The sequence below is a fragment of the Pogoniulus pusillus genome, chromosome 3, assembly GCF_015220805.1.
Source record: "Pogoniulus pusillus isolate bPogPus1 chromosome 3, bPogPus1.pri, whole genome shotgun sequence".
Taxonomy (NCBI): Eukaryota; Metazoa; Chordata; class Aves; order Piciformes; family Lybiidae; genus Pogoniulus; species Pogoniulus pusillus.
The window spans coordinates 47,616,170-47,631,672 of NC_087266.1; the positions used below are offsets into that span (position 1 = coordinate 47,616,170).

The 15,503-nt window shown below is 47.4% G+C and overlaps 1 long non-coding RNA gene across 2 annotated transcripts in view; it reads right to left on the reverse strand.

Moving 5' to 3' along the window:
- LOC135174008 (uncharacterized) overlaps positions 1-15,503 on the reverse strand; it is a 35,284-nt gene that overhangs the window by 10,900 nt on the left and 8,881 nt on the right. Inside the window, exon 3 of one of the 2 annotated variants that reach the window (XR_010301643.1) lies at positions 10,497-11,369. The exons of the other annotated variant lie outside the window; for it this stretch is intronic. This is a non-coding gene — a long non-coding RNA (uncharacterized LOC135174008). Of the gene's footprint in view, positions 1-10,496; positions 11,370-15,503 lie in introns of those variants that run through there. 2 annotated transcript variants of the gene reach the window in all.

Here is a 15,503-nt window from a genome sequence, read left to right on the forward strand (position 1 = left end):
ATGTTAAGTACATGCATGAGCTCAGAAACCGAGAAGTCCAATAGCTCCTGAACAGTATGAGCTAAAAAAAAAAAGAGCCTCTAGTTTATGTCATTCTAGTGTACATTATTCCTTACCTTATTAGGGCTTGTTTTAAAGTCTTGAACTATGTTAAACATCTCAGCTCTCCCCTCTGTCTCTTGCTCTCCTGCAGTGGAAACCCCAGAGCAGAGCAAAAACAAGACTGGAGGGGACCAAATCTACTATGAAGAACAACTCCTGTAGTTTTCAGGAGTTGTGAGCAAGTGCACAAGGCAGACCTTGTTGCCAGTGCATGACCAAAACCATTTTCCACTGCAGTGGAAGTTCAGGATCCCGAGGGAGTGAAGCTGTGACACCATGATACCATGCATGAGCTGAGAGGCAGGAGACCATGGTTTGCAGGACAATCCCTGCAGGGCAGACTAGCCCAACCTTTGTCATGCTGAGAGCTGGTTTAAGACAATATGCAATGTTCTCAGTCAGACTGGACTGAAGAACTTGAATTTGCAACTGAGTGGCCAGCTGCTGGAGAAGTATGCAAGCAGGCTATCAAAGCTGGATACAGCTGCAAAGAGGGCAGCTGCAGAGCTTCCCATGTCATCTTGTGACACCACCCATGTGCTGGATGGTGTTAATGGACAGGAATGGCAAAGACCCACTTAATCCCCAGCAGTAAATCTGCTCCTGTAATGTTGCCAAGTCATAAAGTCAGGCCAAGTGTTTGCTTCAGCAATTCTGCCTTGTGCAGAAAGGCTCTGGGTGAGGTCACAGCCCAGGCTGACCTGCTCTCCCTCATTTCTTCTTGGGACCTCCAGAAAGCCAGGAAAGATGGGACTGCCTTGCAGTGCAGAAGCCAGCCCTAGGATTGATGGAGATATGAAAATCCCCAGCACTGCTCTCAGGCCAAGAGATTTCCTTCTAGAGGACTCCCCAGGCACTTTCCTGCATGCTATTAGCAGAAGCATGGCAGAGCTCACAGCCACCCACCACTGCAGCAAGCCAACATCACACACTAAGCACATTTGACATGGCAACTTAGCCCCCCCCCCCCACATTTAAACAAGCAGTGCTCTGAACTTCAATGAGCCTCAGAGCTGCACTCAGTTGCCTTTTGTCTGTGGCAGAGAAAAAGGGGGAGGTATGGGGCTGTCAGGCATGGCAACTTGAGAACAGCTTTTATTATGGGGAGCAAAGAAATGCTGGCTGTGAGAGAATCAAAATGTGGTGGCTCCCCAGAAGGATATGAGAAGTGATGGCACTAATGGAACACCTGATGCACCTGAAAAGCACTAGCTGAGAGCATAATTCCAAGACAAACAATTAATTTTGAGCAGCACCTGCTGCACAAAAGATGCTCACAGCACTGGAAGCTAAACCGTGGGCTTACAAAACCCAAACCAGTCCAGCTGAAGATAAGAGAGGTTACAAATAACACTGGTGCCAAGAGAACCACATCAAAGAGGATTCTGAGTGTGCAGAGTGCAGCAGCAGTCGGTTGAACAGCTGAAAGGTGAAATAAGGGCCAGAGACTGATGCTCTGTGTCAAGGACTTGCTAGGGGAACAAGCAGAAGTGTTATAGTTGGGGAGTTAAGCGACTCACAGCCTAGGCCATTCTGTTTTCTTGTGTGACCTTGAAGAAGGTACAGTATCATCAGGGTTGGAAGAGACCTCACAGATCATCAAGTCCAACCCTTTACCACAGAGCTCAAGGCTAGACCATGGCACCAAGTGCCACGTCCAGTCCTGCCTTGAACAGCTCCAGGGACGGCGACTCCACCACCTCCCCGGGCAGCCCATTCCAGTGTCCAATGACTCTCTCAGTGAAGAACTTTCTCCTCACCTCCAGCCTAAATTTCCCCTGGCACAGCCTGAGGCTGTGTCCTCTCGTTCTGGTGCTGGCCACCTGAGAGAAGAGAGCAACCTCCTCCTGGCCACAACCTCCCCTCAGGTAGTTGTAGACAGCAATAAGGTCTCCCCTGAGCCTCCTCTTCTCCAGGCTAACCAATCCCAGCTCCCTCAGCCTCTCCTCGTAGGGCTTGTGCTCAAGGCCTCTCCCCAGCCTCGTTGCCCTTCTCTGGACACGCTCAAGCATCTCAATGTCCCTCCTAAACTGGGGGGCCCAGAACTGAACACAGCACTCAAGGTGAGGTCTAACCAGTGCAGAGTACAGGGGCAGAATGACCTCCCTGCTCCTGCTGACCACACCATTCCTGATGCAGGCCAGGATGCCACTGGCTCTCTTGGCCACCTGGGCACACTGCTGGCTCATGTTCAGGCAGGTATCAATCAGCACCCCCAGATCCCTCTCTGTCTGGCTGCTCTCCAGCCACTCTGACCCCAGCCTGTATCTCTGCATGGGGTTGTTGTGGCCAAAGTGCAGCACCCGGCACTTGGAGCTATTGAAGCCATCCCCTTGGACTCTGCCCATCTGTCCAGGCAGTCAAGTTGCCCAATGTGTTTCAGGGTCCTGATGTAAAATAGTCTTTATGAGGCTGTGGAAGATTGTAGGGAGTTTGTGATGCATGGATAGAAAGAGGCCCTTGCTGCCTGGGCTTGAGAATTGGCTGGTGCCTGGCAGGACTCATGGCCACTGGTACTTATGACTGCCTGCCAGCAACTTGGTTGGCAGTGGAATGGCCCCAGGAGCACTGTGACCCTTGTTGCTCTCCCACCTTAGAAGCCAAACCAAAGTCCAGGTTTTAATGAAGGCAGCTGTAACCCTCATACCCAAAGCTGCAGCTAAGCAGTTGCTGCAGCTGCCAACATGCACAGGCAAGTGATAAGTTTATCCCAGGGCCCTGTCTTCCTCAGTGCTTTCTGTGTCTGAAGGTCTGATCCCTTATCTGAGAAACTTCTCTGGAGCTGACTTCTTTGTACACCAAAATTCTTTTGCTCCTTTGCCTCTCTTTCTGCATGGCTTATTAGAGGTGCAAGCTGCCTGTGTGCAGGTAACCACAGGAACTCCCCACATTGCTCCTGACAAGCTCTTTTCACCCACCATCAGCAAACACCACCCTGGATTATAGGCATGGACAGTCCCACCTCCACTTTGCTTGTTGTCATGAGGTACAGATCCTCCCAGGGCAGACTTAAGTGAGTCCATTTGACCCCTTGAGACAGCTCATACATGAGGCATAGACCACTGCCCAAGCAACCCTGACATTTCTGCCTAGAGAAGATCAAATGTTGAGCCTCCTTCCTTTACCATGCTGCCTCTGAATAACTATTGCTCACCAGATTAGAGAGATGCCTGCTCTTGCTGTTACCCTGTTTCCTAATTGATCCATATACTCCCTTCTTTTTGTTAATCAGTTTTGTTCACAGCCAGTGAAAGGCTTGATGTGGTTGGAATGAAACACACTGGATTTCCTCCTGCATGCCATGCTCTCACAGCCGTGGTGGCATTCCCTGCCAGAGGAAGCAGTCTGGCAAACCTCACAGCAGGGCATTACAGTAATCTAATCAGAAGGAGATAAGAGTCTGGATGAGCTTCGCAGTGTCCAATAGGGATAAACACCAGACCAAAGCTTGTCAGCATCTGTGAGAGAACAAACCAAAGCATTTAGATAGCAGCAAAAACGGCCATGAGAACGATGAGAACTATTGGAATGAGCTATCACTGACCACTCACACTGCAAAAGCAAAGCCACATGAACTTCATCCTTGTCTCTGTGCTTACCCTCCCCTCCCCTTTTTTGTCTGGCAAGAGAAAAGAAGCTGTCCTTTGATTAGCTGCCTTGACTTCACACAACTTTGAGCTGAGAGAACACTTCCCAGGGACTAACTTATCCCACAAACATAACATCTTTTTCTGCTCACAGAATGCCCACAAGCACATTTGCCATTTCCTGACATCTTTTTCTTTGAGATTTTTTTGGGCACATCTTCAGGAATTGTTTGTGAGTTCCCTGTTTGAGGCATTTAGTGCCTGGGATCCAAGTGTTTGCTTGTAGTGGCAGTTGGTCACGTACATCACATGCTATTATTGCTGCTTGTCCCTGGCTGAGGCTGTCCTTCACTTGGCCTGATTCAATGCCCTTTGATGTCAGTGAGTCTCTCTCTATGACTTCACAGCACTTGGGTCCAGGCCTTTGTTAAGGAAGGAGCTGGAAGAAGCCACTGGGCTTTCAGGCTCTCAAGTTTGACTCAGATTTATATGCAAACATTCATTCCTCCCCACACAGGCTTTTTGCAGCTCTGCTCCTAAGAAGAACTGAAGCTTGCAAACATCTGTTGGAGCCAGCATTTTGTGTCCTTGTGACTTGCATGGTTACTCAGAGCAGTGAAAAATGAACAATAAAATGGTGCCCTGCTAGACTTCACACTCTACATGGTGCATTTGGAAAACACCAGAGTGAAAGATGAAGTTCATTGCTTGGACACAGAGTTTCCCTCTTCAGTTTGACTCCAGCAGTGTTAAGATGAAAGCCTCATCTGGACCTCATAGAATCTCATAGAATCAACCAGGTCGGAAGAGACCTCCAAGATCATCCAGTCCAACCTAGCACCCAGCCCTAGCCACTCAACTAGACCATGGCACTAAGTGCCTCAGCCAGGCTTTGCTTGAACACCTCCAGGGATGGTGACTCCACCACCTCCCTGGGCAGCCCATTCCAATGCCAATCACTCTCTCTGCCAACAACTTCCTCCTGACATCCAGCCTAGACCTCCCCTGGCACAACTTGAGACTGTGTCCCCTTGTTCTGTTGCTGGTTGCCTGGCAGAAGAGCCCAACCCCCACCTGGCTACAACCTCCCTTCAGGTAGTTGTAGACAGCAATGAGGCCACCCCTGAGCCTGCTCTTCTCCAGGCTAAACAACCCCAGCTCCCTCACCTCGAACCATGGAAAGCCACAAGTTACAGATTCAAAGCCTTTCATTCTCACCAGGAGGCACTACCCCTCTCCCCCAAACATCTTCCTTTCTTCTTGTCCATTTCCCCAGGTTTGTGGGCATCTACCTCTAGGCACCTCCAAACTCAGGTCCTAACAATATCCAGCAATGAGCTGCTGTAGGAGGAGAAGCTGGCAAGCCTGTATAAGTTGAAGTGCCTATTTTGATCTCTAAAGCTGGTGATGCCATGAGGCAGCAGAGGCACCAGAAGGACTGAGAGGGAGACTTTTCTTCCCCTGCTCCTCCAGGGCAGTGCTGGCTGCTCGTTTAACTTTAAGACCGTCTGCCTGTGAAAACACAAATTGTCTTCTCTTCAAAATCTGGTTTAAAAATAGCACTATTTGAAGAGTGCATAAATAAGTAATCATTCAGAACACAATCCTAGAGCTCCCTTCTTTAATTAAATGGTTGCCTGATGCATTTTAAAGCTCTGTTCTGACTCAGTCTTCCTGCCTCTCCATGCTTTTCCTGTTATGAACAACCCTCGGCTAACTGCGCCATGAATTTTGCAGCAAAGTAGATGGTGCAGAGTAATAGGACTATTAATACCCTAATTGCTGAGCTGTGCTTGGAGCTAGCCCATTCTTGTGCAGAGAGAGGAAGAAATAACCTCTCAGACATGCTGCTAAGCAGGATTAGCTTTGATGGCCATTACTGCCTCCGTTTGCCACCTGGCTTGCAGGAGAACACAGAGGCAATACTCTGGTGCGTGGCTACCTACATTTTCCCTCTCAACTCACAAAGCTTTTGTTGGACACAGCCAGGAATGTCATCCCAGCTATTCAGACGAGCCCCTCTCCTGCTCCTGCATGTCACTGGAGGGTGAGCAGCAAGGCCAGGCATTTCCCTTTGTTGGAGCTCATTCTTTGTGTAATCCCTGGGTTGAGTCAGACTCTGGTTTAGTGTCACCGAAGTGAGGAGTGGAAAAGGCACATGATGTGAGGCCAACAGTTCACCCCGTGCCCGAGCGGGATTACTGACTCTGTTTCATTTATTGACTCTACTTCATCCACTGGGGCTTTGTCTTGCCCAGTTTTACATTTTTGAGGTCACCTGAGGTGCTGGTAAAAAGTTACCTCAATAAAAGCAGCCTGGTTTCAAGCTTCCCTTAGTTAAATTCTCCCAACTACTCATACTGTCCACTTAAAAGATGCCAAATGCTTTCCTTGGATTTATAGGTGACCACTGGTGATTTGTTTAGCCCCCCTGAACATATTCAGCAGTTCTTGTTTTGTTTGTTTGCAGGACCTTATCTCGCTGGGAGTCAGATTTCCCCAGCACATCACTCTTCACTTCTCACACAGACTTGTGAGCAGCTGCCAAACAAGAACCAGAGCACTTCTCTCTTTCTCCTGATGGCATGAGGGAAACAGGACATTCTAGCTAGAAGAATGCAAGGAAAATCACAGCCTTTACCTCTGTCTGGCTTTTTGGGAAAGAGAAAAGGAAAATCATTCCTGTGTCCAAAGATAACCCTTTTTCATCTGACAGGCATGGAGAATAAATCTTATGAAGAGTGACTCAAGGAGCTGGGGTTGTTTAATTTGAAGAGGAGGAGGCTGGGGGGAGACCTCATTGCTCTCTACAACTACCTGAAGGGATGCTGTGGAGAGGTTGGTGCTGTTCAGTTCTGTCCAAGATCTTCATTGATGATCTGGACCAGGGAATTGAGTCCAGCATCAGTATGTTCACAGATGACACCAAGCTAGGAGCAGGTGTGGATCTCTTGGAGGGTAGAAGAGCCCTGCAGGGGGACCTAGGCGGGCTGAATAGGTGGGCAGAGGCCAATAAGATGAGATTGAACAAGGCCAAGTGCAGGGCTCTACACTTTGGCCACAACAACCCCAAGCAGTGCTACAGGCTGGGGACAGAGTGGCTGAGAGCAGCCAGGAAGAAAGGGACCTGGGGGTACTGGTGGATAGTAGCTGAAGATGAGGCAGCAGTGTGCCCAGGTGGCCAATGGCATCCTGGGCTGCATCAGGAGCAGTGTGGCCAGTAGGAGAAGGGAGGTTATTCTGCCCCTGTACTCAGCACTGGTCAGGCCACATCTTGAGTGCTGTGTCCAGTTCTGGGCTCCTCAATTCAAGAGAGATGCTGAGGTGCTGGAAGGTGTCCAGAGAAGGGCAACAAAGCTGGTGAGGGGCCTGGAACACAAAGCCTATGAGGAGAGGCTGAGGGAGCTGGGGGTGTGCAGCCTGCAGAAGAGGAGGCTCAGGGGGGACCTCATTGCTGTCTACAACTACCTGAAGGGAGGCTGTAGCCAGGTGGGGTTGGTCTCTTCTCCCAGACAACCAGCAATAGAACAAGGGGACACAGTCTCAAGTTGTGCTGGAGGAAGTCTAGGCTGGATGTTAGGAGGAAGTTGTTGCCAGGGAGTGTGTTCGGCATTGGAATGGGCTGTCCGGGGAGGTGGTGGAGTCACCATCCCTGGAGGTGTTGAAGCAAAGCCTGGCTCTGGGACATAGCTTAGTGGCAATAGTGGTGGCAGCTCGACACTTGGATTCAGTGATATTGCAACGTCTTCTCCAACCAAAGTGATTCTAGACCTGATACCACATTTAGGCTATGAACAAGTTCTGAATGGAAAGCCTTTGTGGGAGGAGGATCAGGCAAAGCTTCTTCAGTATTTTCTGCAGCTCTTCTGAGCTGACCAGGCAGAAGCAACATAACATTAAAGCACACTGCAGGGCTGTGGCAAGGGCTGGGAAGGAGCTTGGACACAGAAGACATATAGCTTGGGATAGGCAAGTTTCAGGGGAAAAATGAAGTGGAATAATCTAAAAGCTGGGCTCTTTTTTCAGTTAAAAAGAAGCAGCAGAGCTGTCACCCCACTCACTTTGATCCTGTTTTTTTTTAAGCTCTGGGAGTGGAGTAGCTTACCAGGAATGTTTACAGCATCCAGAAGCAATTCTTCTCGATTGTATGAGCTCTTCTGTTAAGTTGCTTGAGGCTTGTGTGGCAACAGCATTATTCAAAATAACAGTGCTCTGTCTTTGATTATCAATTAGGAGAACAATGGCAGAATCATCTTCCAGTAATCCCACAGCCACTTCAGAGCCCCATTCACAGAATCTTTGTTTAGTTTACTTGTTTGTGGGGATGGCAGCTGTGAAATTAGCTCAAACTCAGACTCCCAGACATCTTAAGCCCAATAACTTAACTAAAACTCAAACTTCAGACTCTAAGACATTTTGAGCCCAATAATGTAACTAAAACTCAGACTGAGACGTTTTGAGCCCAATAATGTAACTAAGACTTCAGACTCCAAGACATTTTGAGCCCAATAATGTAACTGAAACTCAGGCTATGAGACATTTTGAGCCCAATAATGTAACTAAAACTCAGGCTATGAGACATTTTAAGTCCAATAATGTAACTAAAACTCAGACTCTGAGATATTTTGAGCCCAATAATGTAACTAAAACTCAGGCTATGAGACATTTTAAGTCCAATAATGTAACTAAAACTCAAACTCTGAGACATTTTGAGCCCAATAATGTAACTAAAACTCAGGCTATGAGACATTTTAAGTCCAATAATGTAACTAAAACTCAAACTCTGAGACATTTTGAGCCCAATAATGTAACTGAAACTCAGGCTATGAGACATTTTGAGCCCAATAATGTAACTAAAACTCAGGCTATGAGACATTTTAAGTCCAATAATGTAACTAAAACTCAAACTCTGAGACATTTTGAGCCCAATAATGTAACTAAAACTCAGGCTATGAGACATTTTAAGTCCAATAATGTAACTAAAACTCAGACTCTGAGATATTTTGAGCCCAATAATGTAACTAAAACTCAGGCTATGAGACATTTTAAGTCCAATAATGTAACTAAAACTCAAACTCTGAGACATTTTGAGCCCAATAATGTAACTAAAACTCAGGCTATGAGACATTTTAAGTCCAATAATGTAACTAAAACTCAAACTCTGAGACATTTTGAGCCCAATAATGTAACTAAAACTCAGGCTATGAGACATTTTAAGTCCAACAATGTAACTAAAACTCAGACTGAGACGTTTTGAGTCCAATAATGTAACTAAAACTTCAGGCTCTGAGACATTTTGAGCCCAATAATGTAACTAAAACTCAAACTCAGACTCTGAGACATTTTGAGCCCAATAATGTAACTAAAACTCAAACTTCAGACTCTGCGACAGTTTGAGCCCAATAATGTAACTAAATTACCTTTAAAAAGAAATGTTTAAAGAATAGGATGATGTCTTCTTCACTCATAGGCTTGCTGAGATGTGTAAAAACAAAACTCCAAACATAAAGGAGTCTCTACTCTTTCTGCTGCTGGGGAGCTCCGAGCTGCATCTCTCTCTAGCCTCTCTGACTAATCCACTTTGCTTCCTATCCCCCTGGCCCAACCTCCATTCTTCCTTGGGACTGGGGTAAGGTTGAGAGGGGTAGGGGGAAGGTGAAGGGGTGGTTGAGAGCCCTTCCTGGGGACTCAGGTTTCTGGGAGGGGAGTTGTGTTTCTGTATTACCTTTTCCCTTGTCTATTTCTGTCTATAACTCTATCTACTGTAAATTTCTGCTTGTCTATTGTGCTAAGCTGTAACTAACAAGCTTCAATCAATTTCCAGAGCTGGCTGAGTCTAGTCTGGGTGATTTCCAGAGTGTGGGGGGTGGGGAACACCCAAACCACCACATGTCTGACTGTCCTACAGGTGCCAGCATCATGCTAACACTGAAGTCCATGGGCAATTCTTAATATGACAGCTGGAGTTTAGATGCAAAGCTGGGAGGCACTTGCCAACTTTCAGCTTCTCTCCTATTGCAGGTCACGCTTCCATGCCATGCAAAGTCATGACAAAGTGGTATTGGCCTCTTCTGCCAGGCAACCAGCAACAGAACAAGGGGACACAGACTCAAGCTGTGCTGGGGGAAGGCATAGGCTGGATGTTAGGAGGAAGTTATTGGCAGAGAGAGTGATTGGCATTGGAATGGGCTGCCCAGGGAGGTGGTGGAGGCACCACCCCTGGAGGTGTTCAGGCAAAGCCTGGCTGAGGCACTTAGTGCCATGGTCTGGTTGAGTGTCTAGGGCTGGGTGCTAGGTTGGACTGGATGATCTTGGAGGTCTCTTCCAACCTGGTTGATTCTATGATTCTGGATGGATGCCATCCCCAGGATTCATGATCACCACTGCATACAGACCAAGGATTGAGGAGGAAAAAAGACATCTCCTAAGTGCACTTTGGAACAGTCTTCTTCCCTTACTGGTCATAAACAATTCTGCAGGTTGGCTTGTTTGGAAACACTCATCAAAGATGACCAATCTGGCCTTGTCCCTTAGCCTTCTTCAGCATTTAGCTCAGAAAGACTCTTTTCAGCTGTTCTTTTCCATCCTGATTTCTTCCAGACAGATCCCTACCGAGCCGATGTAATCGCACAATAAACACTGCCAGAAGCAGGCCAACATATGGTATCACTTAGGTACAGAGTCCCAACACCATCATCGTGGTATTTCAGTATCTCTGGTTCCACCTCTAACCCAGATCAGTCAGTTCATTTGTGCACAAAAATGACAGGACAAAAATATGCTAAAGAAACTTTTATAACCCATGGAAATAGTTTTCCCTTGCTGCCATGCTTTATGCCTTCGAGAGGAAGAGACAAAGTCAAACCCCAACAGGCAGGTGTCTCTGTTGTGATCTGCTTGTTCTGATACAGGCTGGGTTAGTGAGATGTTAAATAAAAATAGCTTTAAGATCATTAAAATTAGACTTCTGCACAACCTTAGCTAACATGTGGAAAGCAAGGCACAAACAGAGCCAGCAAACACGAGCCAGCAAGACCTAGTGGAAAACCACACGTCCCAGCGCAGCTGCTGCTCAGGGTTTCAAGAAGCAGCTGAAGGCAGGACTGAAAGCAATGTGGAAGGAATCAGATGCCTAAAGAGGAAGGAAATTCTGGTGTTTGGCAAGCCTTGTCGAGCCATCTTGTGCCTAATTGTCTGGAGCGGTGTAAAGTTACTGAAGGTCGCACAGGGAATCCAGATGTTTGGCAAGGGAAATTGATGGAAGCTTCCCAGAAAGTGATGGGAAGCTTCTGTCACAAGGAGTGCCTGGGTCTGTAGCAGCACAAGCCAGGCGAGAAGCCCTGGGTTTTGCAGAGTGCCCACAGCAGCATGGGGTGGAAAAGCAGGAGTGATGGCTGTATGAGGAGGATGTTATTACGCTTCGTAAATGATGCTATTAAGCCTCGTGAGCGAGGAGCATTACTGTGTCCAGCAACCCTGCACAAACCATCTCTCTGCCTGCCAAGTTGCTTTTACCTAGCACCCAGCACATGAAGATTTAAGATACCAGTAAAAACTGGAAAAACATGGCTTTAAGCAATGGGGAAGTTCGAGGAGGCAGATATAGTCCTCTGTCTCAGATGGAAGTGTGAAGTCCCACCTTTCAGCCTGAAGTTGCTATGCAGAAGAGGTCTCAGGGCCCTAGAGACAGAGGATGCAAAGCAAAGGGATCATGGTGGGGTTTAGAATCATAGAATCAACCGGGTTGGAAGAGACCCCCCAAGATCATCCACTACAACCTAGCACCCAGCCCTATCCAATCAACCAGACCATGGCACTAAGTGCCTCAGCCAGGCTTTTCTTCAACACCTCCAGGGATGGTGACTCCTCCACCTCCCTGGGCAGCCCATTCCAATGCCAATCACCCTCTCTGCCAACAACTTCCTCCTAACATCCAGCCTAGACTTTCCCTGGCACATGTGAAGGTAAGAAAACAGGCACCAAGTTGTACCAAGCTGTGAAGGCCATAAAGCAATTAGATGAGACTTGAGGGCTCTTGTTTTACAGACCACATTCCTTTCAGAGGCACTTTGACCCCACACTTTCACCCAGCTCAGTGGCCTGCTTTCAAGCCCATGGCTTGTGCTTCAGTGTACCCAATTCAGACATTTCCAGAGAATCACTACATTTAATATGACTATACCCAACAGCTACAGAGTCACAAAATGAAGAAAGGGCAAGCAATAAAGCCACTTGGGTGCTTGCTGCAAGCCTGGGTAAGGGCTGCTGTCTCTTGGAGTCTCCACGTGGTTAAATGCCTTGGTACCCACCAGAGACAGTGAAAGCAGAAGACTTCAAACTACTTCTTAACAAGCAGTGGCATTTCTATACTGCACAAGAGCTGCACAAGTCATGCTGAGCCCTCTGTGATTGGTGTGCATATGTTTAGAACAGTGTTGCAGAAGAGAGCAAGAGAGAGTCCCAAGACTGTGGGAGCCCTTCTACTTATAGCTATGAATTAAATCTAATTAGCCCTGGAAATGAGTCTCTTTGGCTCTTTGTTCTCTGAAATTGTGCCTTTCAGATGCAAGCTTCTCAATTAGCAGCTAATTATGATGGGCTTGCCTCCTCGTGGCTAGAGGGGGCATGAAAAAAGACACAGTCCCTGAGAGCTGTTGGAGATTTGCCTTCAGCTTGAGCAGCAGAATTATTGATATTGATGTCAAGGGTCTTTGGCTCTTGTTCTTAAATCCCTCACAGACCCAAAACGACATTATTTGTGATGCTACTGAGAGTTATTTGATGCTGTGAGCACTGGAAAATACATCACATTTCCAACCCCCACCAAATAGAGTGAAAGCATAAATTAAAAAGCTGTGTGTCCTCAATAGTCTGCCACTCTATTCCTTTCTTCTCCTGGAGCAGTGAAGGAGGAATCCAGTTCTGAGGATTGAATGATTGGCATTGGAATGGGCTGCCCAGGGAGGTGGTGGAGTCACCATCCCTGGAGGTGCTCAGGAAAGGACTGGATGAGGCACTTAGTGCCGTGGTCTGTTTGACTGGCTAGGGCTGGGTGCTAGGTTGGACTGGATGATCTTGAAGGTCTCTTCCAACCTGGTTGATTCTATTCTGTTCTACATCTCCAATACACTTATGAGAAACTACTTTTGTATTGACACAAGCCTGTGAACATACCTTAACAAACTTTATCTATTTAATCCTCTTTTTTCCTTCTCCTCCCCTGTCAAATCCCTTGTGTTATTCCCAGATAACAGTGCCAGTATTACTGGGGAACACTAAGGACAATTTTCCATCCCTTAGAAGTCACCCTTCCTCAGCTGAGTAAAGACCTTACATGAGCTTTCAGCTTGCCTCCTCTGCAAAACAAAGCACAAGTATCTAAGTGAGCCCATTTCATCTGGCAATTGAGGCAGGCTAAGAGCACACACATGGTTAATTAGCATGGTTCAGCCAACAGGCAATAACTCATTAAGCTGCAGTAATTCAGCTATGTTTGATCATGTGCTTTATGCCCCAAGGCACTTAATAAGTAAGGCAGTAAAGTCAACTTATCTACCATCTCAGCTTTTCTCTCTCTCTCTTTCTTTTCTAACCACAGAAAATCATGGTTAAACCACAGAGGATAATTTCTGGACACAGAATAGTTCACCACCTTCCTCTTTTTGGCAGACTAATTGCACTTGAAGATTGTTATTGTGCCTCCTTTCAGCATTGCTTACCCCAGGCTACATACAAATGCCTTTTTCTCTCTTCATAGGCACTGTTCTGTAAGCTCCCTGAAGGCTTGCTCCTCTTGGGTCTGCAGCCACGTCTTTCTTGAGGTGTAATTCCAGTGATTCAGTTGAAGAGCTTCTCTCTCCATGCCTAATATGCAACATAGCCACCCAACCCAGCTGTATAGGGTTAACACTCCTGGGGGAGTGACCCTGAACCTGACCCTAGGGGTCTCGGCCCCTCCTCAGGGGTGGGCCACACTCCAGGTGATGGTTAGCCCACTCCCCCCACTTCCTGTGGTATAAAAGACAGGAGTTCTCCTGTCTCTTCCTCTTTTCGCCCTCTTGCTCACTACCTGCGTTCATGACCGCACACACACACTGATACTGTATACCAGCCACGAGGCAGAGACACCATCACACTACTCGGGTTGTATCCATCCCTGTTTTGTATTTTGCTGTTTTCCCTTCCTCATCCTTTGTAAACTCCCCTACCTCCAATCCCTTTTTTCTAAGTTATTGTTAAACTTTTCCTTTTTAACTTCCAAATCGAGTGAGATTGATTTATTGGGGTGTCCCTACCTTTTATCTCTCTCCCTGTCTTTTGGGGAAAGGAGGGGGAGGAGGGGAGGGCACTCTATAAACTCTATAAATTCTATAAATTGTCATTGGGTCTACCAAATTTATAAGAGTCTCTGGGAACTTGCATTTGAACCCAAAACAATTTATTTGGCGTCTCAACGTGGGGCTAGGTAGAAAGAATTCTTTCAGAGAAGATTTGGAAGTTAAAAAATGGATATTCTGAAAGTCTTAATCATTAACGCTTTTGCATGGCTGTTGTGGGGCTGGCTGTTAAAGTTTATAAGTTACCATGTCTTCTGGATTGTCATTGATATGCTCTGGGAATATTCTAAGCTTTTGCCTGCCCGAGTCTATGCCTATTTCCTGAATTCTGTTAGTAATATCACTGTGTTTAGAAATGTTTCTGGAACATGGAATCAATCTGAGTATATGCATTGGAGCACAGAAGCTCCAGATATTTTGGGGGAAAAATGGTACTGGATAGCTGTTATTTCACTGTGTGTAAATTTGGGTTTGGGAATTAATAAGATAGCGGTGAACTGGGACACGTGGAAATATCGAGTGGGCGCCGCCATTAGGGTGCTTAGGGGGAGGGGTGGTCCTCACTGCCCCAGCTGCAACTGCGGGGGATGGGCGACAGGGCAGACCGCCCCTAGCGCGGCTCCGCCCCGAACTCCGCCTCCGGTCCCGCCCAGGGCAGCCCCCCGGACCCTGCCCCCTCAGCCCAGCCCCCTTCACCTAGCGCCAATAACCACGCGGCCAGCAAGATCAAATCAAAACCCTCCCGCAGATGCCGATCCAGGGCAAGGGACCTCTTCGGGAACCAGCACCCCCCAGCAACAGCAACCAGCTGGAAATGGACCTGATAATGGAGTGATCCTTATCAGCTCCACGCCCAGAAAGGAAATCAGGCACATAAGGCAGGAGTATGCAAGGGCAAACGGACAGTCCCTTTTAGCCTGGCTTTTGAAATGCTGGGATGCAGGAGCAGAAACAGTGGACCTAGATCACAGGGAGGCGAAACAGCTGGGATCCTTGTCGAGGGATGGAGGTGTGGATAAGGAGCTGGGAAGGCTCGATGGTACCCACTCACTTTGGGCCAGGCTTCTGATAGCTGTGAGGTACAGGTACCCGACTAAGGATGACATGATTTTCCATCCCCTTAGATGGACAGATACGGAACAGGGGATCTCATACCTGAGGCAAATGGCGGTTCAAGAGATAATTTATGGAGCCGACCAGAGGCCCTCGGACCCTGATGATGTCCGCATGAAGCCAGCCCTCTTAAAGAAACTGACTCAGTGTGCCCCTTCCACATATGCCCCCACATTGGGAGCACTGCTGCTGGGCAGAGACCCCAACAACCTTCCCACAATCAGGGAGTTTGTGAATGACCTAAGACAGTTTGAAGACAGTTTGTCGAGGAAAACCTTAATTGCCACTGTAGAGACCCTCACCCAAGAAATGAACGAGCTGAAAGCCTCTTTCTCTGAAATGCAGAAGGCAGAGGATGACTGCT